The 22,857-nt window shown below is 42.8% G+C and overlaps 1 long non-coding RNA gene across 1 annotated transcript in view; it reads right to left on the bottom strand.

Annotated features, from left to right (window-relative positions):
• The window catches only part of LOC129556494 (uncharacterized), a 41,835-nt gene extending 22,322 nt beyond the window's left edge, over positions 1–19,513 (bottom strand). The window contains exons 1-3 of the long non-coding RNA XR_008686018.2: positions 19,381–19,513; positions 18,861–18,971; positions 9,954–10,043 (exon numbers count right to left, since the gene is read on the bottom strand). This is a non-coding gene — a long non-coding RNA (uncharacterized LOC129556494). The remainder of the gene's footprint in view (positions 1–9,953; positions 10,044–18,860; positions 18,972–19,380) is intronic.
• Between the last annotated feature and the right edge of the window lie 3,344 nt (positions 19,514–22,857).

A 22,857-nucleotide genomic window follows, 5' to 3' on the forward strand; every position in this document is an offset into this window, starting at 1 on the left:
AAAGCTGCTTTACCAATCTCGTGCATGAGGACTCACTACCACACACATCCCTTGGTTATTTGTACTTATTAGACCCACATGAAGACCTTTCCTACAGAAAGCTGAAAAGCTGAAAGGATCCCCAACCCCTGTGAATTTATCACCTATGTGAGAAGACAGTCATACACAGAACTAACTGTCCTATAGAATGGAGTTCACTTACTCATCCATTCATAGAGTCCTTACTGATTTCTGCAATGTTTATTGAACACATTATGGCGCAGGTTCTGTGGAAGATGCTACAGGGACAAGGACTCACAAAATACCGTAGTCCACTGGCAGGCTTATGGTACATTACATTTACTCACTTCCATGACCTCTACCCTGGCCCGAGTCCAGGCCCTGTGGCTCCTCAACAACCCAAAAAGGCTATTGTCTACCATTTTCCCAGAATCTCCAGCCAATAGACAGTGCTTCAGTCTTCCTAATGCACAAACTTAAGTAACTCCCCTCTTCAAAGGAGACCTTTGGCTCAGACAGTAAAGCATCTGCCTGCAATGCAGGAGACCCGAGTTCAATCCCTGGGTCAGGAAGAACCCCTGAAGAAGGAAATGGCAATCTACTCCAGTACTTTTGCCTGGAAAATCCCACTTCCACCCTATAACCTGTAGGAGTAAACTATAAATTCCTTAACTGGCAATAATTTGGGGACCTCAACATCTTGGCCCCAATCTATCTTTCCAGTCTTAAAAAACTAATATACCAAGGAATGATTTAAATGATCCCAGTTCTTTTGCATATAGTATTCCATATATATCGCCCTAGCCTTTTCATAAACACTACCTCAACAACAATGGAGATTATCTGAGCAATGTTGTGTGTCCCCCTAAAACATTTCATTTCTCCCCTTGGCTCACCAGAGACTTGGTTTCTAAGCTCCAGACATCTAGGTGGAGCCATGTGACTAGTTCCAGTCAATAGAATGTGAACAGATTTGGATTTTTTAATAGGCCCGTTTTCCCAAGAGATCTCTCACATGCTCTTCCTCTCTCTTCCATTCTGTGGCAAACTTGGGGGGTCACATGTTAAGAACAATGGCATTCCAGGAAGGAATTCCTGAAAGTCATGTTCCCCCCAACACTGCTTCACCACCTCCCCCCAAAACCAAATGGACTGGGATGTTAGGAGACCTTTGATCTTCATTGCATTAAGTGACTGAGATTTCCATTTATTCTGGTAATGCAGGAAGAAATTAATTTGATATCCTTTTAGAAATGAGAAGACTAAGATTCTGAATGATAAGTGACATCCACATTCTTATGGTTAGGGATTTCCCTGGTAGTCCAGTGGCTAAGACTCCATACTTCCACTGCAGGGGGCTGGGGTTCAGTCCCTGGTCGGGAAACTAAGATCTCACATGCCAAATAGTGAGGTCAAAAAAAAAAAATAAATCTGGAAAGATTTTTTTGAAGTTTGTATTGACTTAAGTTCATTTTTATAAGCTTGTATTAATTATTTTAAACTATCCCATTCCCCGAGACATAACATACAAAATATAATAATTCTTTTTAAAGTGCTACCTTAGTAGTTGTATTTTAAAGACAGCAGAATCACTAGGGGGTGGGATGTGGTAGGAGGGAGGTTCAAGAGGCAGAGACATATGTATACCTATGGCTGATTTATGTGGATGTATGGCAGAAACCAACGCAATATTGTAAAGCAACTATCCTCCAATTAAAAATAAGTGTGTGTATATATATGAATACATATACATATATATGACAACAGAATCAAAAAAGACATCATAGGCAGCACAGACTTTACATCACCTTGCACATAAGTCACTCAATAATCATGTTGAATGAATAAAGGTGGCGGTTTAACCGTTTAATCTGTCATGAGTAGATGCATGGATTTACAGTGAGTGTCAGCGAAAGTCACTTCTGATACTAACACAGATGAGTAAGGTCTGTAAAGGATCTTCTGGACATGGCGTCCACTTTGATCTCCTCTTTAACTACAGGACGTTAGTTCTGGTTTTTAAAGTGTACTTTGAAACCCTCTGATCCTCTCTAATGAGCCACTTGATTATATAAGCTCTGCTTCATGTTTCAGAAATGAACCCGCAGTGTCTATATTTCTCAGAGATGAACTTAGAGTATTTGAAGAGTGGAGCAGACTAATAACAAGCTGTTATTCTTGTTTTATGTTTGTTACCACAAACCAATTCACTTCAGCAGTTTTTACCTACTAAAAAAAAAATTACACAAATTAGAACGTGTCTTAAAAAATGAATCGCTTCTAAATAAACCTTAGATGCAATTAGAATGACGATACTTATTATGAAGGGCCGAGTCTCCTTTCATTTGGCACTAGTGACAAAGGTTAAAAATGTCCTCCTATAAAATACCGCATAATTAAACAAAGCAATTTTGTAATTACCCACTACAGAACTGGATGAATTCCAAGTTTCATAATTATTTCAACCTATAGATGACCCACTTGTACAGAAAAAAAAAGTCCAAAGGACTTTCTCTTCAGTGCAGTTTATTTCCTTCCCATTTCTCTCAATTTGTTCAGCTATTCCTCAAAAAAAAAAAAATTTCAAATAACAAAAAACAAATAGTTGTCCACTCCTTGAATGTCCCTCCTCCAGTAATGATGCATAGTTACGGGTATAGAATGTCAGGCTTTCTGTTTTAGAATTGCTAAAACTCCACACCAGAAATGAGACATACAAGTGGTACCTGGTCTACCCCACCATCATCGGGTGCGAGAGTAATGCCTAAGGAGAAGTTGTGGGAACTCACTATAGTAATCTGATAGAGACAAAACTCTGTGGAAGTCAAATTCCTGTTTCCCAATAGGATCAAATTACACAAAAGACAGTCAAATTCCCACCATACCAGCTTCCTCGTGCTAAACTTCTGGAAGTTTCCATCTAAACCACACACTATCCCCTCAACTTCTCACCATGCCCAGGAGACAGGCTCTTTCCCCAAACTTCAGGTTAATGTCCAGCTAGCTAAGGGTCCAGCCCCACTTCCCTATCAATGGAGGACATTGCCTGTGGGTAATTCTGTAGAAGGAATCCATTATGCACAATCCAACATACTCTGAGATGATCAAAAAAAAAATTTTTTTTTTAGAAACCTTCAGAATTTCCAGGTCACTGGATGAATTTTAAAATACCAGAGATGACCTAGTCCTTTCATCAAATATCCATGATACACCTTAGGCATTTTGCAAGTACCAATTCTAATACCTTGGCCAAATTTCACCTTTAAGAAGGTATCCTGGTTAATTATTCAGTCATTTTACTTTGAAAGTAGTATTCTTGCTTTAGGCTCAGACCACTTTCCCCTAGCACAATGAACAAATGTCCCCGGATGCCCGGAGACTGGGTAGAGTTTCTCTAAGTGAAAAAAATATTTAAAAATGATGAAGTTGCAATCAGATCTCACTATTAGAGCATGACTAACTTTTCCAGAAGGTCACATTTGCCTTCTGAAAAAGTGAAAACCAGAGTACGTTTACCAATGATTCACAGAGTCCAAGTTCAGTGTCCTCTGGGGACTCACCTCCTAGTCTGAGCATTCAGAACCAGGGAGAACAAGGGTCATTACAAGAATCCGTGGTCCAGGCTAAATGGCTTGGCTTTGCCTTTCAGGCTCTTCTCTTTCTGAGTTTTAATGTAAAAATAGAAGACTAAGTTACCTGACCTCTAGGCAAATGAAACACCCTGAATAAACTTCCACTGAAAATCACTTAGAGCAATTTTATATTTATATGCTGTCCTTACGAGAGCATACATTTATGTATCCCTTATTATGCCAGACACCTTTCTAGGTGTTTTATAAAAAAAATATCATTTTCAATCCTTATGATAAGCCTTTTTTTTTTTTTTTGCATGAAACAACAGGTTCTGAGAATATAAGTGACTTGGTCAAGGTCACCCAATACGGAAGCTGAACATCTGTCTCCCCAGCCCGTGGTCTTTCTACAAAAGTTACTCTGCATGTACAGGTATCGATTCTCCATCAACTCTGCCAACTCCTGTGCTGTTCCCCTTTTTCAACACTCATTTCTCCCTTAAACACCTTATCTGGAGCCTAAAAACCCTCTACCAAAACTTTTTTCTTCATCTAGTAGTGCATTTCTCACTCCATGTCAACTTCCCACTATTCTTAGAATTCTCTCTGCCTTGGTTTCCTCCGTTAATCCATGTGGCTTCTGAGGTGTCCCAACCAAACAGACTAATCATCCTTCCTTCCCTCCTCAACCATGCTGATATCAACTCCTTCTTCATTCCACCCTGTTGGAACATCCACTTTGCCTGCCACCAAGAACACAAAAATGCATAATATAATCTCATTCCCCTAAGGCATCTCAAAGTCTACTTGGGAGACAGACAAGGAAAGAAACCATTCGAAGGCAATGGAACAGGTGCTATAAGACAGATCATGCTTAGAAAACTACAGGAACACATTTATTGAATACCTGCTGTTATCTCCTTGCATCTGGTCTTATTATCGTCAGATCATCTGAACTTTAAAGATGAGGAAGCTGAGGCTTGGAGAGTTAAGATAATTTGCCCGAAGTCCAACATCTTGGAAGTGAGAAAGTAGAATGACCAGTTCAAGACTGTCTGATAACGAACTCACCCTCTTTCCCGTCCACAAGCACTAATGCAGTTCTACTCTACACTCGAACGCAAGCTCTTTTCTTCAGATGGTTTCCAGTTCGGCCCCTTCCTCTTGTCCACAAGCACCCAGTTCCAACAGGGCCCTCATCGTGCCCTTTACTGCAATGTCCTGCCATGCTCTTTGCCTCGGGAGGACACCTCTCACTCTGGAGAGTCTACAGCACAGAGAAGGAAAACCTGTGTTTGCTGGGGTGCCAGTTAGGCTTGCTGCAAACTACCCCACAACTCTATGGGTTGAAACAATAATGTTCTACTGTCTCTCATGCTTCTGAGGGTTGCCTGGGCTCAGCTGGAAGTTTCTTGCTCAGAGTCTCTCATGCAATTGCAGTCAGGTGCTGGCTGGGACGGGAATCATTAGAAGGCCTCCCCTCACTCACATTTCTGGTGTCTGGACTCAGACGGCTGGAACAAGTGGGAATTGGTCCGACCTGTCCATGGGTTCGCTCTGGCCACCTCTCAGCATGGTAGACTCGGAGAAGTGTCGGGCTTCTCACGTGACAACTGGCTGCCCCCAAAACATATATCCTAAGAGGCTGGGGAGAAAGCTTTAGACTTCTTTTGATCTAGCCATGGGCTTCCCAGGCAACACTAGTGGCAAAGAACACACCTAGCAAGGCAGGTAGACTTAAGAGACGCAGTTTGATTCCTGGGTCAGAGAGATTCTCTGGAGGAGGGGGCATGGCAACCCACTCCAGTATTCTTGCCTGGGAAATCCAATGGACAGAGGAGCCTAGCAGGCTGTAGTCCACAGGGTTGCAAAAAATAGGACACAACTGAAGCAACTTAGTGAAATCTAACCTTGTAAATTCTAGAATGTTATGTCTGCTCACCTGAGATAAGTCTAAGTCAAAAGCATCAGTCCAGATTCCAAGAGAGGCAAATTAGACTCTACTTTTCAATGAAAGAAGTGGCAAAAAAAATTGATGACTTGATCTGGGTTCAGATCCCAGCTTTGCCACTTACTAGCCGGGTGGCCTTAAGCCAGTGGATTAACCTCTCTGAAACAGTGTTCTTATTTTTTAATATTGTAAATAGTAATTGTCTCATTGGGTTGCTGTGAGAATCAAATGAAATCCAGTGTGTAAAGTGCCAAGTACCAGGCAGGTAGGTGTTCTGTAAATGTTAATCTCTCTGGCTTGGTGGGAGCAGTGTGTATGGGCTCCACAATTGGACATCAAATCTCCATCCCAAAACCAACCCACTTCCTTCCTTTTATTCAAGGCACAAACATCTCCCAGCTTCCTAACAAGACTTCAGAGTCAGTCTCTCCCTTTTGGTCCCATTTTCTAAGCCCCGGTGTTTCTAATTCATCATTTTATCTCAAATCCACTACGTCGACTCAACCCCAGGGTCTCGTTCAGTCCTCAGCATCTCTCATCCACACACCTTTCTAATTCTCCCTGCCCCCCGCCTCTCTCCCATTTCGACCTGTCCTCCAAGGTCACCGGAGTTAGGTATTTGATGACCCAACCCTGTTTACAAGTCTCCCACTCCTTTCAGATAGAATGCACAACTCCTAGCACTCATAGAAGATTCTTTTACCCTCTGACCTCTGACCCCAAGCCACGCGTCCACTTCCCTTCCCACCTCTCCCTCTGAGACCCCTTACACTGAAGTCACACCGGTGTGCCACCGCGCTTGACACACACATTCTGGATTCACGTGACTTTGTGCCTTTGCAGGTCCTTGGGGCTCCGACGGGAATGCTCACGCAGAAGACGCCTCTTCTCACATCAGAGATTCCCCCTGAAAGCACCACCCGCATGACGATACTGATTTCCGCAGGGAGAATCTCACCCGTGGGGACCACCTGCCCGCCCACCAACATCCCCCACGCCTACCGCAATGCCTTTCCGCGATGGGGACCCCGTTCGTGGGTGCCCCCTGCTTCCTCCCCGCCACTCCTCACAGCCCCCTCTGGCCAGCCTCCAGCTCCCACCCCTCAGAACCTGGTTTCTGAGGTGACTGTGGCCCTGGCCATTTGGCTGAGGGTCAGTCAGGATGGTCTGCAGTCGGATTAGAAGAGAGTTGGCACCTTGAACTTAACCAGAGGCAGAAATACGGGAGGCAGCCCAACTGGAGACTCTCTCTCCTCTTCGTAGAACGTATTTCCTTGTGGCACTGTTGTGTTGGGTTGAATAGAGACGAGCAGCAGCCCTCAAGGGGATGAGGGAAACCATTTGCTTTTCCTCACAACTGTATCATCCCAGTGCTTCCTCTTCAGCTAATCAGTGACACAACCAACAGAGCACAGCAGTGGCCCCTGCCCGGCCCCAGACCTAGAGGCTGGAGTCCCAGCAGCCTGGCTAGTGTGTCCACATCTCTTTCTAGCCCTCAGAGTCAATGGAACACTCCCCCAAAGCAGAGATAGCATCAGATCACAGGTCCAAGAAGGGAGTCATGAATTGCTCAGAAACCAAAACTATAAAAGAGGAAATTATAAGATAAAGTGCCCCAAATAAGTCGCACAGAAACTCAAGCTTGTTCACACAAATTAGTGTTAAAAAACAAGCTTAAAAATTGACCCCCTGACTACTGAGTACCAAGTCAATATCAAAGGCTGCATTCACAGACTGTTTTCCAAAGTTCTTTTTAAAGAACTCTACGTTTTATTATAGTAAAGCCCTTTGTTTTTGTACAAGTTGTTTAATAATTTGAATTATAAAATATGTGAGTCAAAGAGGGAGGGGATATGTGTACATGAACTGAACTGAACTGACAGCTGATTCACTTCTTTGTACAGCAGAAACTAACACACTGTAAAGCAACTACACCTCAATAAGCAGAGCACATCATCCGAAATGCTGGGCTGGATGAGTCACAAGCTGGAATCAAGATTGCAGGAAGAAATATCAACAACCCCAGATATGCAGATGATACTACTCCAATGGCAGGAAGCAAAGAGGAACTAAAGAGCCTCTTGATGAGGGTGAAAGAGGAGAATAAAACCACTGGCTTAAAACTCAACATTCAAAAAAAGAAGATCATGGCATCCAGTCCCATCACTTCATGGCAAATAGATGGAGAAACAATGGAAACAGTGATAAGACTTTATTTTGGGGGCTCCAAAATCACTGCAGATGGTGACTGCAGCCACAAAATTAAAAGACACTTACTCCTTGGAAGAAAAGCTATGACAAACCTAGACAGCATATTCAAAAGCAGAGACATCACTTTGTCGACAAAGATGTGTGTAGTCAAAGCCATGGTGTTTCCAGTGGTCATGTATGGATGTGAAAGTTGGACCATAAAGAAAGATGAGCACTAAAGAATTGATGCTTTTGAACTGTGATGCTGGAGAAGAACCTTAAGAGTCCCTTGGACAGCAAGGAGATCCAACCAGTCCATCCTAAAGAAAATCAACAGTGAACATTCACTGGAAGGACCGATGCTGAAGCTGAAGCTCCAATACTTTGACCACCTGATGGGAAGAGCTGACTCACTGGAAAAGCCCCTGATGCTGGGGAAGATTGAAGGCGGGAGGAGAAGGGGACGACAGAGGATGAGATGGTTGGAGAGCATCACTGACTTGATGGACATGCGTTTGAGCAAACTCTGTGAAAGACAGGGAGGCCTGGTGTGCCGCAGTTCTTTGGGTGGGAAAGAGTCAGACACAACTTAGTGAATGAACAACAAGAGCAAAGAAGAAAAAAATAAAGCATATGAGTCTTTTCCTCTAGTTCTAGTTGTTTGTTTGTTTTCTATGTATATTATCTCTTCTCCTAAAGTTTTCTTATTCTTCAAAACTAATAAGGCCAGCGATGGTGGGTGGAGGGGCAGAGTTTGGCACAAAATTTCTACAGACCAGTGCTTACACATGGGGCCCAAATCTACTGCATGTCAGCAAAATTCCTCCCTTGTTGACAAGCACAAAATTTTTTCCACTGGGACTTAAACCTGTTCCCCACGATCCTGATAACGCCTGATGTGGTTCTATACCCAAAGCAGAAATTCAGTGAATAGTAAACCCTAGCATTGTTTTGGGGCCTCCCTGGTGGCTCAGAGGGCTTCCCTGATAGCTCAGTTGGTAAAGAATCAGCCTGCAATGCAACAGACCCTGGTTTGATTCCAGGGTTGGGAAGATACGCTGGAGAAGGGATAGGCTACCCACTCCAGTATGCTTGGGCTTCCCTTGTGGCTCAGCAGGTAAAGAAACCACCTGCAATGTGGGAGACCCGGGTTCGATCCCTGGGTTGGGAAGATCCACTGGAGAAGGGAAAGGCTACGCACTCCAGTATTCTGGCCTGGAGAATTCCATGGACTGTATAGACCATGGGGACACAAAGAGTTGGACACGATTGAGAACTGATGGCTCAGAACATAAAGAATCTGCCTGCAAAGCAGGAGACCAGGGTTCAATTCCTGGGTCTGGAAGATGCCCTTGAGAAAGGAATGGCTACTCGCTCCAGCATTCTTGCCTGGGAAATTCCATGGACAGAGGAGCCTGCCCGGCTTTTAGGCTACAGTTTTCTTAAAGTTTTTTAAATCAAATTTTATAAGCATGCCAATGTCAAAAGCAACTAATATTAAGAACCAAAATCACAAATACCAGGTTTTTTTTATTTCAACATGTTCTACATTTGCTCTTTAGAGAACAGTAATGTAAAGTTTCCCTTTTTTTGTTGTCATTCTCCAACAACAACAACAACAAAAAAAAACTTGATATTTGCATCAGAGTTAGCAGCTGATAACAGAGAGATTATGAAAATTCTGGCTAAAATTAAAATGCCAAAACTGGATCTTCTGAATAATGAGAAACTGATTGCCTCTATTACCGAAGAGGAAATAAAAACAGCAATAGAGAAATTTGCAAGTAGCAAGCCTCCCGTGGTGATGAGTACCAATTGGAAGAGGATAAAGCGTTTTAGGGAGAATCAAAAAATCTGTTATGCAGGATTTATAAGCACTGTCTACTTATGAGACTCATGAAAGCCCCAATGCAAGAGCCTTTGTTCTTGTAATCTGTCAAAAGTACCAACATTGCTCCTGTTTGCTTAATTAATTGCGCTGGAAAAAAAAAGCCCTCCAGGTAGAAACTGTATGAAATAATTCAGCTTGAGATGGGTGGTGGTTTCTTGCATGGTTGCACATACTGTACAATCAAACTTTCTAATTTGCAAGTGCCAGCAAAGAGATCAGACCTCACTTCTATAGCAGCTTATGAATTTGCACAGAAGCCCTTATCATGTAGAAGAGAGGTATTTACAAAGGCTTTTAAACAAATTTCATTTTCAAGAACTTTAGTAAATGAAATATAAAACCTGAATACCTTTGTGACTCCATCAGTTCCCAGTAAGAGTGCTTCTTTCTCTCTGGGAAGAAACATGTGGAACCTAGATGTCTTTTCACTTCATTTCATCTGTTGACAAAAGAAGTTCATGTTCAATTCAACAGTGAAGTGATTCAAGGTAAAAGTTAAAAGTCAACCATCCTTGGTAGCTGTGTACTTCATTTCACAGTAATGTGTTCATTCCACTTTTCAAATTACCTTTAAAACCTGGTCTCATCAAAACCACCAGAATCTGCCAGTAAACACTTTAAAAAAAAGAAAGAAAAAGTCAAAGACAAAAAGTAACTTTGCTTAACAGCACTTAACAAGCAGTAAAGACTAAAATCCAAATCTGTTCAGCTAAAGGCAACTTTTTTTGACAGACAGCATTTAAGTAATCCTTAAAACTTTCGGGACTGATCATTTATTTATTCCCTTTGTGTTTCCTCAGATGACAGCCCCACATCCTCTGTTGAGTGAAGGAAAGAGGTATTTTCGTTCTATTTCAGTTGCTTCTGAAATCATCCCATAAGACAACACAAGCACACTTCATCTTGCCCAGCCCCCATTCTCAGCACCTTTTGTTTCTGCTTGGCCTGAAAGGCCCTCAATGCAAGTCAATGACTCAGAGTGCAGATTGTACTTAAGGCAAGATTTTCCATACTGGGGGTTTATTTGACTCAAGATGTTTATTTCCTTTCTTTTTTGTACAATTATAAGGAAACTGTACTTCCCAATGAAGTAGGGTAACTATAGTATATGAGAGAGTGAGGAATTATACCCCGATGTTCATCGCAGCATTACTTACAGAGCCAAGACATCGAATCTCAGCGTCCGCTGACGGATGGATGGATAAAGAAAACGTAGCACACGTTGCATATTGTTGTTCAGAGGCTCAGTCAGGTCCAACTCTTTGAGACCCCGTGGACTGCAGCGCCAGGCTTCCCTGTCCTCCACCATCTCGCAGTGTGCTCAAACTCATGTCCATTGAGTCAGTGATGCCACCCAACCATCTCATCCTCTGTCGTCCCCTTCTCCTCTTGCCCTCAATCTTTCCTAACATCACGGTCTTTTCCAATGAATCAGCTCTTCATATCAGGTGGCCAAAGCATTAGAGCTTCAGCATCAGTCTTTCCAATGAATATTCAGAGTTGATTTCCTTTCGGATTGACTGGTTTGATCTCTTTGGAGTACAAGGGACTCTCAAGAGTCTTCTCCAGCACCCCAATTCAAAAAGCATCAATTCTTTGGCACTAAGCCTTCTCTGTCCAACTCTCACGTCTGTATATGACTACTGGAAAAACCAGAGCTCTGACTATACAGACCTGTGTCGACAAAGTGATGTCTCTGCTTTTTAATACACTGTCTAGATTTGTCATATATATATTAAAAAAGATGATTGTGCCATTTGTGACAGCTTGGATGTACGTGCATGTACCTTAAGGCCAATATGTTAAATTAAGTCAGTCAGATAGAGAAAGACAAGTGATTTCACTTATATGTGGAATCTAGAAACAAACAAGCCAAAGTTTATAGATATAGAAAACAGATGGGCAGTTGCCAAAGGCACGGAGTGGGGGTGAATGAAAAGGAAATCAAAAGGTACAAACTTCTAGTTAAAAAGTAAATAAACATGGTGACTACATTTAATAATATTGTGCTGTATATCTGAAAGTTGCTAAGAGAGTAAATCTTAAAAGTTCTCATCACAAGAAAAAAAAATGTGTAACTCCGTGTGGGGATGGATGCTAACTAGCCTCAATTGTGGTCATTTTGCAAAATATACATACATTGAATCATTATGTTGGACACCTGAAACTAATATAATGTTACACATCAATTATATCTCAATAAAAAAAAAGTCAGGAATTAGTAAACCTAGGTATACCTAAGGGAACTTACTGAAAGAATCTTTTAAAATCTTAACAACTTTATTACAATACATATTTGACTCATAAACTGATTTCTTTGACATTTTCTTATCCTCTGTTTGCATGTGAAATTAATATCTCTATTTTTCAAATATGAAAACCAGGCTAACTAAAGAATATTGTAGATTTTTTTATGATTATAAGAATATGTTGTTATTGCATTTTGCCAAAACTATTGCACATTACTGGAGAAGTCATAAGAAGAAGCAAATTGCTGAGGAAGCTATTAACAATTTAGCATTTCCAGCCCATATGGAAATACCAGTATTATGTATTCATGAGGATATGATAGGTATATTTAGTATGAAATTAATATTCTCTCAGTTGCATGGTTGGGGATTTTTTGTTTTGCTTTTGTTTTTAGCATTTTGACCAAATTCGCATAAGTATCAGTGTCTCTCAGATTTAGCACAGGTAGGTCTTTCTCATGACACATCTGTATTGAGGAGACTGCACTCCAGAACAACTTATTATGCTCATGACAGAGATTTCAACAGCTTGTCTGACCCATCTAATAAGGAGTATGCCAGGCTCTGAATGGTAAGGAGGCATTGCTCAAGGGGTGGGTGGTTCAGTTCACTTCAGTTCAGTCACTCACTCATGTCTAACTCTCCGCGACCCCATGGACTGCAGCACGCCAGGCCTCCCTGTCCATCACCAACTCCCAGAGTTCACTCAAATTCATTTCCATTGTGTTAGTAATGCCATCCATCCACCTCATCCTCTGTTGTCCCCTTCTCCCACCTTCAGTCTTTCCCAGCATCAGGGTCTTTTCAAATGAGTCAGCTCTTCACATCAGGTGGCCAAAGTATTGAAGTTTCAGCTTCAACATCAGCCCTTCCAATGAACAGTCAGAACTGATTTCCTTTAGGATGGACTGGTTGGATCTCCTTGCCGTCAAGGGATTCTCAAGAGTCTTCTCCAACACCACAGTTCAAAAGCATCAATTCTTCGGTGCTCAGCTTTCTTTATAGTCCAACTCTCACATCCATACATAACTCCTGGAAAAACATAGCTTTGACCACACGGACCTTTGTTGGTAAAGTAATGTCTCTGCTTTTTAATATGCTATCTAGGTTGGTCATAACTTTTCTTCCAAGGAGCAAGTGTCTTAATTTCATGGCTGCAGTCCCCATCTGCAGTGATTTTGGAGCCCCCCAAAAAATGAAGTCTGTCACTGTTTCCATTGTTTCCCCATCTATTTGCCATGAAGTGATGGGACCAGATGCCGTGATCTTAGTTTTCTGAATGTTGTGGTTTAAGCCAACTTCACTCTCCTCTTTCACTTTCATCAAGAGGCTCTTTAGTTCTTCTTCACTTTCTGCTATAAGGGTGGTGTTATCTGCATATCTGAGGTTATTGACATTTCTCCCAGCAATCTTGATTCCAGATTGTGCTTCATCCAGCCCAGCGTTCCTTATGATGTACTCTGCATCTAAGTTAAATAAGCAGGGTGACAATTCACAGCCTTGACGCACTCCTTTTCCTATTTGGAACCAGTCTATTATTCCATGTCCAATTCTAACTGTTGCTTCCTGACCTGCATACAAATTTCTCAAGAGGCAGGTCAGGTGGTCTGGGATTCCCATCTCTTTCAGAATTTTCCACAGTTTATTGTGATCCACACAATCAAAGGCTTTGGCTTAGCCAATAAAGCAGAAATAGATGTTTTTCTGGAACTCTCTTGCTTTTTCCATGATCCAGCGGATGTTGGCAATTTGATCTTTGGTTCCTCTGTCTTTTCTAAATCCAGCTTGAACATCTGGAAGTTCACGGTTCATGTATTGTTGAAGCCTGGCTTCGAGAATTTTAAGCATTACTTTACTAGCATGTGAGATGAGCACAATTGTGCAGTAGTTTGAGTATTGTTGGCATTGCCTTTCTTTGGGATTGGAATGAAGACTGACCTTTTCCAGTCCTGTGGCCACTGCTGAGTTTCCCAAATATGCTGGCATATTGAGTGCAGCACTTTCACAGCATCCTCTTTCAGGATTTGAAATAGCTCAACTGGAATTCCATCACCTCCACTAGCTGTGTTCGTAGTGATGCTTCCTAAGGCCCACTTGACTTCACATTCCAGGATGTCTGGCTGTAGGTGAGTGATCACACCATTGTGATTATATGGGTTGTGAAGATCTTTTTTGTACAGTTCTTCTGTGTATTCTTGCCACCTCTTTTTAATATCTTCTGTTTCTGCTAGGTCCATACCATTTCTGTCCTTTATTGAGCCCATCTTTGCATGAAAAGTTTCCTTGGTATCCCTAATTTTCTTGAAGAAATCTTACCCATTCTATTGCTTTCCTCTATTTCTTTGCACTAATCACTGAGGAAGGCTTTCTTATCTCTCCTTGCTATTCTTTGGAACTCTGCATTCAAATGGGTATATCTCTCCTTTTCTCCTTTGCTTTTTGCTTCTCTTCTTTTCACAGGTATTTGTAAGGTGAGTGGCTAGCTTTCTAAAATTTCCCTAGGGTTTCGTTAGGGGCTCCACACTTACCACCCAGAATTATCAGATTCCAGGGCCTATTGGGCCAGTTCCCAAACCTAAATTCAGTCTACAATAACTCAAAGCAAGCTAAAAGCAGACATAAGAGGGCCACGATGGAATGGGAAGTGCTGGTGTGTGGGTGTGCATACACAGCATCTATGCCAACATCCAGCAGATGGTGGAAAGGGTCAGAGGAGGAGCCAAGTGAGCTTCATCTTGAAAAGTGATTCAGAAGATGTCTTACGAACAAGCCATCCCATAACAGAGGGAAAAGTCATCCCATGAGAGGGGTATGGGGCTTCTCTGGTGGTTCAGATGGTAAAGATTCTGCCTGCAGTATGGGAGACTTGGGTTCCACTCCTGAGTTGGGAAGATCCCCTGGAGAAGGAAATGGCAACCCACTCAGTATTCTTGCCTGGGAAATCCCATGGATTCAGGAGCCTGGCAGGCTATGGGGTCACAAACAGTTGAACAAGACTGAACGACTAACACACACACACACGAGAGGAGTGAGCAGCACCTAAGGCACTGGGGTCTGAGGGACCCCCCCCTAAGTTCAGGAGCAGTGAGATGTTCCCTGTGGCCCGAGTGTACGGAGAAAGGGAAAGTGCGGTGTGATGTCACCTTCCCCCGGGGAAGCCGGTGATTCTCGATAAGCCTCCTCCAGGACTGGCTTAGAGACACCAGCCAGGGCACGTGACCATTTAGGATAAAGAAGGATGGCCTTGGAGGAGCAAAATGCTGTCAGGTCAGCAGACAGTGTGGTCCAGTTTCCAGAGCAGATTGCCTGGCTCTGCCCCTTTCCAGCTTTGTGACCATAGGCATATTACTTACTCATCTGTAAAATGGGCATAGTCACGGTATTTATCTCCATATCTTAGCGTCATTATGAGGGATTATGAGTTCATTATTTGTAACGCATCTTGCAGGCATCAGGCAAAGAGTGAGCCTTACTTAAGTGCTTGGTAAATAAAATAGTGCTTGCAGCAATTGAAACATCAAGGTTTGCTGTTGTTTGTTTGTTTTTAACCAGGAGTACTTGCTCTGGATTTCAGGCTTGATAGAGCCACTAATTTTTAATGCAAAAGGGTACTTAAACCATCGCAGAGGCCTCTTATGTCTAGAACCCTAACCCAATAAGTTGCTCAAGGAGGAATTCCAGTCTTGCCCCATGTATTAGTCAAACTGTTGCTGTTCAGTCACTAAGCCATGTCAGACTCTGTGACCCCATGGACTGCCGCACACCAGTTTTCCCTTCCTTCACTATCTCCCTGAGTTTGCGCAAACCCATGTCCACTGATTCAGTGATGCCATCCAACTGTTGAACTGAGCCTTGTGCAAGAAATTATGGGGTCTGTCTTAAAGGTGGTAAATACTAAACTCCCCAACAGAAATTGAATGTGAGTCTCTTGGTTTGCATTAGGAGACAGGTGAGAAAAAACACAGCAGATGGAAGAGTCCCAAGCAGAGCCCAGAGACAAGCTTTTTCCCCTCAGAGCTCTCTGATTATTCTTTTCTTCTCTGAAAAGCAATCATTCCTTTTTATAGTTTCTTCAGGAAGAAATACAAGGTTATTAAGAACATTTTTTAATTCACATAGCCCAGATATTTGGGGGTAGCTGTATCATGTTACTGAGTTATGTGGCCAGATTATATATAAAATGAATTGCTGTGTATATATACAAGCAAATGAAAAATGAACCACTGTGTTCCTTTTAATTGCAGCTACGATCTCCTAAATGGAGCATTAAAACTTTTTATAGAAACCTCTGGGTGGCACTTTGTCTTCAACTTACTTCCCTGGTGGCTCAGACGGTAAAGAATCCGCCTGCAGTGCAGGAGACCTGGGTTCGATCCCTGGGTTGGGAAGAGCCCCTGGAGGAGGGCATGGTAACCCACTCCAGTATTCTCGCCTGGAGAATCCCATAGATGGAGGAGCCTGGTGGGCTACAGTCCATAGGGTCACAAAGAGTCGGACACGACTGAGCACAGACAGCACACACCTGTGTGGCGTGAGAGTCGACAAGCCTCATCCAGACAAACAGAAATGAGGGGCAGTTAGTTCGCTAAATTCTTATAGATTGATATTGCAAACTACTGTCCTCCCCTTCAAAACAATGAAAAAGACAATAAGCTAATTTCTTCATAATAAAAGAAAGGCATATATACACGTATGTGACCCAAAAAAGTGCTGTCTTTGAAATTCAATCATCCTCATGAACAGTGTGTTAGGACCAGCATCTATTAAAGATTAATTATTGCAGTTAACCATTTTAAAATAAAAATCTCTTCCCAATGTTTACAACTTAGAGATTTAAAATATTTCTTTAAAATACAAATTAATTTGAATGTTTCAGCCTAACTGCCCCCTATCTTGCTCAGTCTGACTGTGACCCCATGGACTGTAGCCCACCAGGCTCCTCTGTCCACGGGATTCCCCAGGAAAGGATACTGGAGTCGGTTGCCATGCCCTCCTCCAGGGATCTACCAGACCCAGGGATCGAACTCATATCGAACTGTGTCTCCTGCATTGGCAGGTGGATTCTTTACCACTGAGTCACCTGGGAAGCCTCACCACACCATCATACATCCCTAAATAAAACTTTACTTGTAAAAATGAGTGAGAAAAATCTGGAAAAAAGATCATTTATATGTAACTGGGCCTGGATGGAAACTATGATGGAGCTTTTTATGTGATTTCTGGGAAAAAAACAAATGCATCCAAAGATGCTCCATTTAATAAAGTAATAAAGTCTCTTAAAAAAAAAAGAGGAAGAAAGTGAAGTCAGGAAAATAAAAAGAAGAATGTCTTCTAAAAGAGACTAACAAAAGACTTCTGATGTCACAAATTATATTACCTTTCAATATAATTGTGCTCCCTAGTGGGGACTTCTAAAAGGCTTCGCTTAAATTTTTTAGAAGTTTGTTTCATGTAAGCATCCACCACATATGCCAAACGATCCATTAAGGACACTCCATTATAGCTTAAAGAGTTTTGAGTTAACACACAGGGTATCGTGGCCTAAGATGCAAAGAAAATACACAGCTCTATTTCCATCTGATGTAGCTCTGTGGGAAGATATTAGCCACAGAACATTGGCTGCATTTAGGCAAGCATTTAGACAAGGCCCTGGGACCATTTTTGAAGCTCTGACCTCACTAGACCAAAGTCTGTCTGTCTTAAGATTTTAGTCAAGTCTCATTATTTACACATGAGATGTGCATATACAGAGGGTGTATTGCAAACAGGCCTGGAGATCTAAACTATATCCTGTGTTTTCTCGAGGACTTTCTGCCACCAAGCCAACCCATTCTCCTGGCCCACACCTCCCAAGACCCTCTGTTTTCTCGGGCCTTCCTCAAGCTGGCAACATCAGAGGTTAGAGCACAGACTGTTTGGACTTCTCTCTGAGTTATCCTGTGCTCATATGCGCCATCTCGCTGACAGTTAAGTGTCCTGAAAACACCTTTTGAGCCCAGATTACATAAGGCCTGAATGCGTGTTTAGAGTGAAAACTGATATCTGCAAATCACTGAGAACGTCCTAGACTCTGGACACCAAGCCTGTCCTGAGAATGTCCCGCCACATGAGCCCCTGGAGTCCGTTCAGAGTCAGTGGTGCAAAAATATCCCCACTGGGTCTTCAACAAGCACCACATTGAGATCCAAGAGGGCAGAGCAAAAGGCACAAAGGGAAGTTAGCTTCTTTCCAGAAAGCACAGCTCTCCCCACCTCATCCTTGCTATTTTGCTTTCTTTCCACTCACTCTTTCTTGCCATAAATCACCAAACTCAGTTAGGAAAGGAGGAAAGAAAGCCAAGCACCCACCTGATCTGAAAACTCAGGATTGAGACGTGAAGGCTGAAAGGAACAGGTAGGACGTGAAGCCTTGTCTTCAGGATTTTGTGTAAAAGTCGGGGGAGGGTTAGAGCTAGTGGGAAGCTGCTGAAGAACGCAGGGAACTCAGCCCAGTGATCTGTGACAACCCATGGGATGGGGGTGGGGGGGTAGATATTCTAGAAGAAGGGGATTTATGTACACTTATGAGTTTGAGTGGACTCCGGGAGTTGGTGATGGCCAGGGAGGCCTGGGGTGAGGCAATTTATGGGGTCGTAAAGAGTCGGACACGACTGAGCGACCGAACTGAACTGAACTGATTCATGTTGATGTGTGGTAGAAACCATCACAACAGTGTAAAGTGATGACCGTCCGATGAAAAATAAATTTAAAAAGACACGATGAGAATAAAAATGCTTGCAATATAACAACATGAGATTTACTTGTAGAATAAGATGTAATAATCTTATACTCCATCCTTAGGGTATTCTGCAAAGCTGAGAGATGCATATAAATATAATGACAAATTAAAAATTGATTTATAAATTTTAAAAAGGAAGAATGGAAGTGAGAAAAAGAAGTGGAAGAAGGGAAGGAAGGTGTTCTAAGTGGGTGACAGCAGAATAAACAAAGCCCAAAGACAGGACTCACCACGGAGAATTGAAAGAACAGTGAGCACACCCGCTCCACCAGGTGGAAGGTCTGTGCTGAGGATCATTAGGGCAGTGGGGTCCCAGGTAGCAAAGGTTCTCGAATGTCAGCCTGGGGGAGTAGAAATTTAACACACAGAAAAGAGAAGTCATTAGAGGCTTTTGAGCTCATGAAACCGCCTTCCAGGAAGGCTTATCTCACAAGTGCAGAAGAGATTTGGGGGGACAGGGTTGATTGAGGAAAACTAGGAAATATGAATCACTCACATGCCCTCAGCCAAACCTCTGCCTTTAGCTCCATGTGGTGGCTCAGCCTCAGAGGGAGAGAGCCAAGCAGAGGAGAAATGAAGAACTTTCCTCCTCCATCTCCCCTTCTCTCCACTCCCCAGGGCTAATCCCATCCCATCCCCTGGAACAAGCACCCCTGGGAGCCTCCCACGTCCAGCTCTGAGCTCCTCCTCCCAGATTCACTTGCTGGACAGCTTCCCAGGTGGCACTAGTGGTAAAAAGAACCCACCTACCAATGCTGGAGACTAAAGAGATGCAGGTTCAATCCCTGGGTTGGGCAGAGCCCCGGAGGAGGGCATGGCAACCCACTCCAGTATCCTTGCCTGGAGAATCCCCATGGGCAGAGCTTGGCGGGCTACAGTCCATGCGGTCGCAAAGAGTCGGACATGACTGAGCGATTTAGCACACAGCACTCACAGAGAAAAGCGTCTCCTTTTAAGGGAACTGGGTTCTGCTTAGCTGGTAAGGACCCTTTAAGACTAGTAAGACTCCACCTGGGGTAGGACCAACTGAAATAGACCTGAATTGCCCCACATAAAAGGCCTCAGTCTACAGAGGCTCCTGATCAAAGCCACTCATCTTCCTGAGTATTCTTCAGGCTGTACTCAGTCCTACTGAGGTTTTCTCCCACCTGCTTGTCAAGTCTTTGGTACAGAATGCTGCCTAATGCCGGTCAGATTGCCAGTCTCATTCCAAGGAGAGCTCCCTTTACTCTCTTCCCAGTGAGACCTGTTGTGACCTCAGCTTGCTTGACCTTAACTAATCTCCCTGCGGGTGTCCAGTGACCGTGACCGACCTGACCCCATTTCCCGTAGGAACGCAGTCACCTAAGGAAGCTGCAGCCGTCCGGTCACAGGTGGGACGATCTGACACACTGAGAGTCGTGCAAGGGAAAAGGAAGCGTCAGTCACAGCATCTCAGATTCCTCCTGTGACATCACAGTGAAAGGGCTGCAGTCAAGTCATTCGAGAAGGTATCGGGCGGGCCAAAAGTTCATTTAGGTTTGCTGTACGATGCTACAGAAAAATCCGAATGACCTTTTTTGGCCAACCCAATACAATGTACAGGCCATTTCCACGGGGACTTGTGAAAGTCAGAATCATGTCAATGAATTCAATAGGAAACTGCCTTTGTGGCGCTGGTATTATGTATAAGGCCTAGAGATGCATAGTGGATACGTACATGGGCAAAAAAAGGGACTTTCTGTCTTTCTTCTTTCAAAGAGATAGAAATTTGGATCATTGTGGAAAAACTCAGAATGCTGGCTCTCCAGGATTCTTCATCATTAAATTCAGGTTAATTCAGCCTGGGGCTCTATGACAACCTGGAGGGGTGGGATAGGGTGGGAGGGGGGAGGGAGGTTCAAGAGGGAGGGGATATATGTATACCTGTGGCTGACTCATGCTGGTGTATGGCAGAAACCAGCACAATATTGTAAAGCACGATTATCCTTCAATTAACAGTAAGTAATTTTTTTAAAAAAATTCAGGCTGACTCAACTTTTCCCATAATACAAATTTGGAATTCTTTTATAAAATATTTACATCCTCAACAAAGATGAGAGAAGGCAAAGAACAGAAAAAATAGAATTGTCCATGGAAGATAAAGGAAGACAACATAGGTTCTGAGGGGCTTTGTTCTGTTCAGCCACTTACATAAAATACTACCACATAAAAATAAGATTTCTGTAAGTAAACCCAACCCAAAGTCCTCAAAATGAAGATGGGCCTGACAGCGATACCCAGGATGTATGATGGAAGGTCTGAGTTTGTTCTTTCATTAAAGTTATACCTTTAATAACGGGAACTTATTAAAGTTTAAGGAGAGATCATTGAGATCAGTCTTGAGGATGAGAACGCATTAGGCAAGTGGAGTAAGAGAAGAGAACATTTCCAATAGAGAGAAGAGAAAAAATTAAGGCCGAGAAGCTGAAAGGGGCAGGAAGCCACTTGCAAGTGCTCTTAGCCTCCTGCCTGTGTTCTTTCCAGTGGAGGCAAATGACCTTTTTGTTTGTTTTTTAATGGTGGTAAAAGTCATGTACTATAAAACATGCTATTTTAACCATATTTAACTGTGCGGTTTAGTGGCACTAAGTACATTCACACCGATGTGCGGTTCTCACCATCATCCATCTCCCTAAGTTTTTACCTTTCTAAACTGAAACTGTGCTCCCAATAAACACTGAGTCCCCATTCTCCCTCCCCACCCCCGCCCCCCGTGTCTGGCATCTACCACTGTACTTTCTGACTCTCTGAGTTTAACTATTCTAGGGAACTCATATAAGTGGAATCAAACAGTATTTGTCTGCACCTAACGTATACTGGAATGCATTTATGACCTGGCCTTCCCAGGTGGCTCAGAGGTTAAAGTGTCTGCCTCCAATACGGGAGACCCGGGTTCGATCCCTGGGTCGGGAAGATCCCCTGGAGAAGGAAATGGCAACCCACTCCAGTGTTCTTGCCTGGAAATCCCGTGGACAGAGGAGCCTGGCGAGTTACCATCCATAGGGACACACAGGGTCGTACATACTGGAGCCACTCAGCACACTATATGTCCCACGGTTTCACCTGTGCTATACAGTAGACGCTCGTTAGTTATCTACTGAGGTACATGACTCTTAAAAATATAAAGAAATGAAGAACTGTGAGGAACTTTATCATCGCTTTCATCCTTTGCAGACCTGAATTTGTGCAATCTGTGTTTCATTCTAGAGATATCAAAATAGTACAGGATGTATGTGAAATAAGCCAAACAGAGAAAGACAAATACTGTATATCACTTATATGTGAAATCTAAAAAGGTAATACAAATGATCCTACAGGCAAAACGGAAACAAACTCAGATACAGAAACCAAACTAGTGGTTACCAGAAGGGAGGGGGAGGGGGAGGCGCTAACGAGGGTATGAGACTAACAGGTACAAACTATCACGTATAACATAGATCGTCACCAAGGGTAGACTGCGCAGCACAGGGAGTTATAGCCGTTATGTTGTAACACCTGCTAATGGAGTATGATCTGTAAAATACCAAATCACTATGCTGTACACCTGAAGCTAACATAATATTAGAAGTCAGTTATACTTTAATAAAAAAATATTGGGCATATTGAAGGCATTTTCCCTTTGGTAGACCATAGAAAAACTTAGCAATGTATTTGCTCCTGAATGAGAAGAAAAAAAAACATTGAAAAATTTTCCCTTCTTCTGCTGTTTCACCAAGTCATAAACTACTTCTTAACTGACAGCACGGTCTCTACAGAGAAAAGTGGAGAGGGACAGAGGAAGAGTGGAAATGTGAAAGAGAAATCTTACAATTTCTGGGAACATTTTTTCTGTTACTATCCTCTTCCCTTTGAACAGTGGTTCTTAATATTGCTAGGTTCTGGACCCTGAATTGTAAAACCAACAGGAGGATACAATCATGTTACTTGATTTTCAGTTTCTGCATCTGCAAAATGGGTACAGTAATAAATCCTACCCTATCTACCGGCGGGTGTGGCTGTGAAAGTCACCATAGAGAACATATGTGGAAGAATTTATAAGCCCTCCAGTGGCTATTATTATTATGTCTGATCCAAGATATAGACCACCTTTAAGGAATCGATAGGCCCTTCTATAGCCCGCTTGAAAGGAAAGGCTATTATCTACTGAAGTGCTCTAACGAATTGATGGTAAATAGTGTATACTAAAATTAGCTGCTTCAACATCAG

Source organism: Moschus berezovskii, chromosome 13 (assembly GCF_049115385.1).
Source record: "Moschus berezovskii isolate FMDL1 chromosome 13, NW_MosBer_1.0, whole genome shotgun sequence".
In the NCBI taxonomy this organism is placed as follows: Eukaryota; Metazoa; Chordata; class Mammalia; order Artiodactyla; family Moschidae; genus Moschus; species Moschus berezovskii.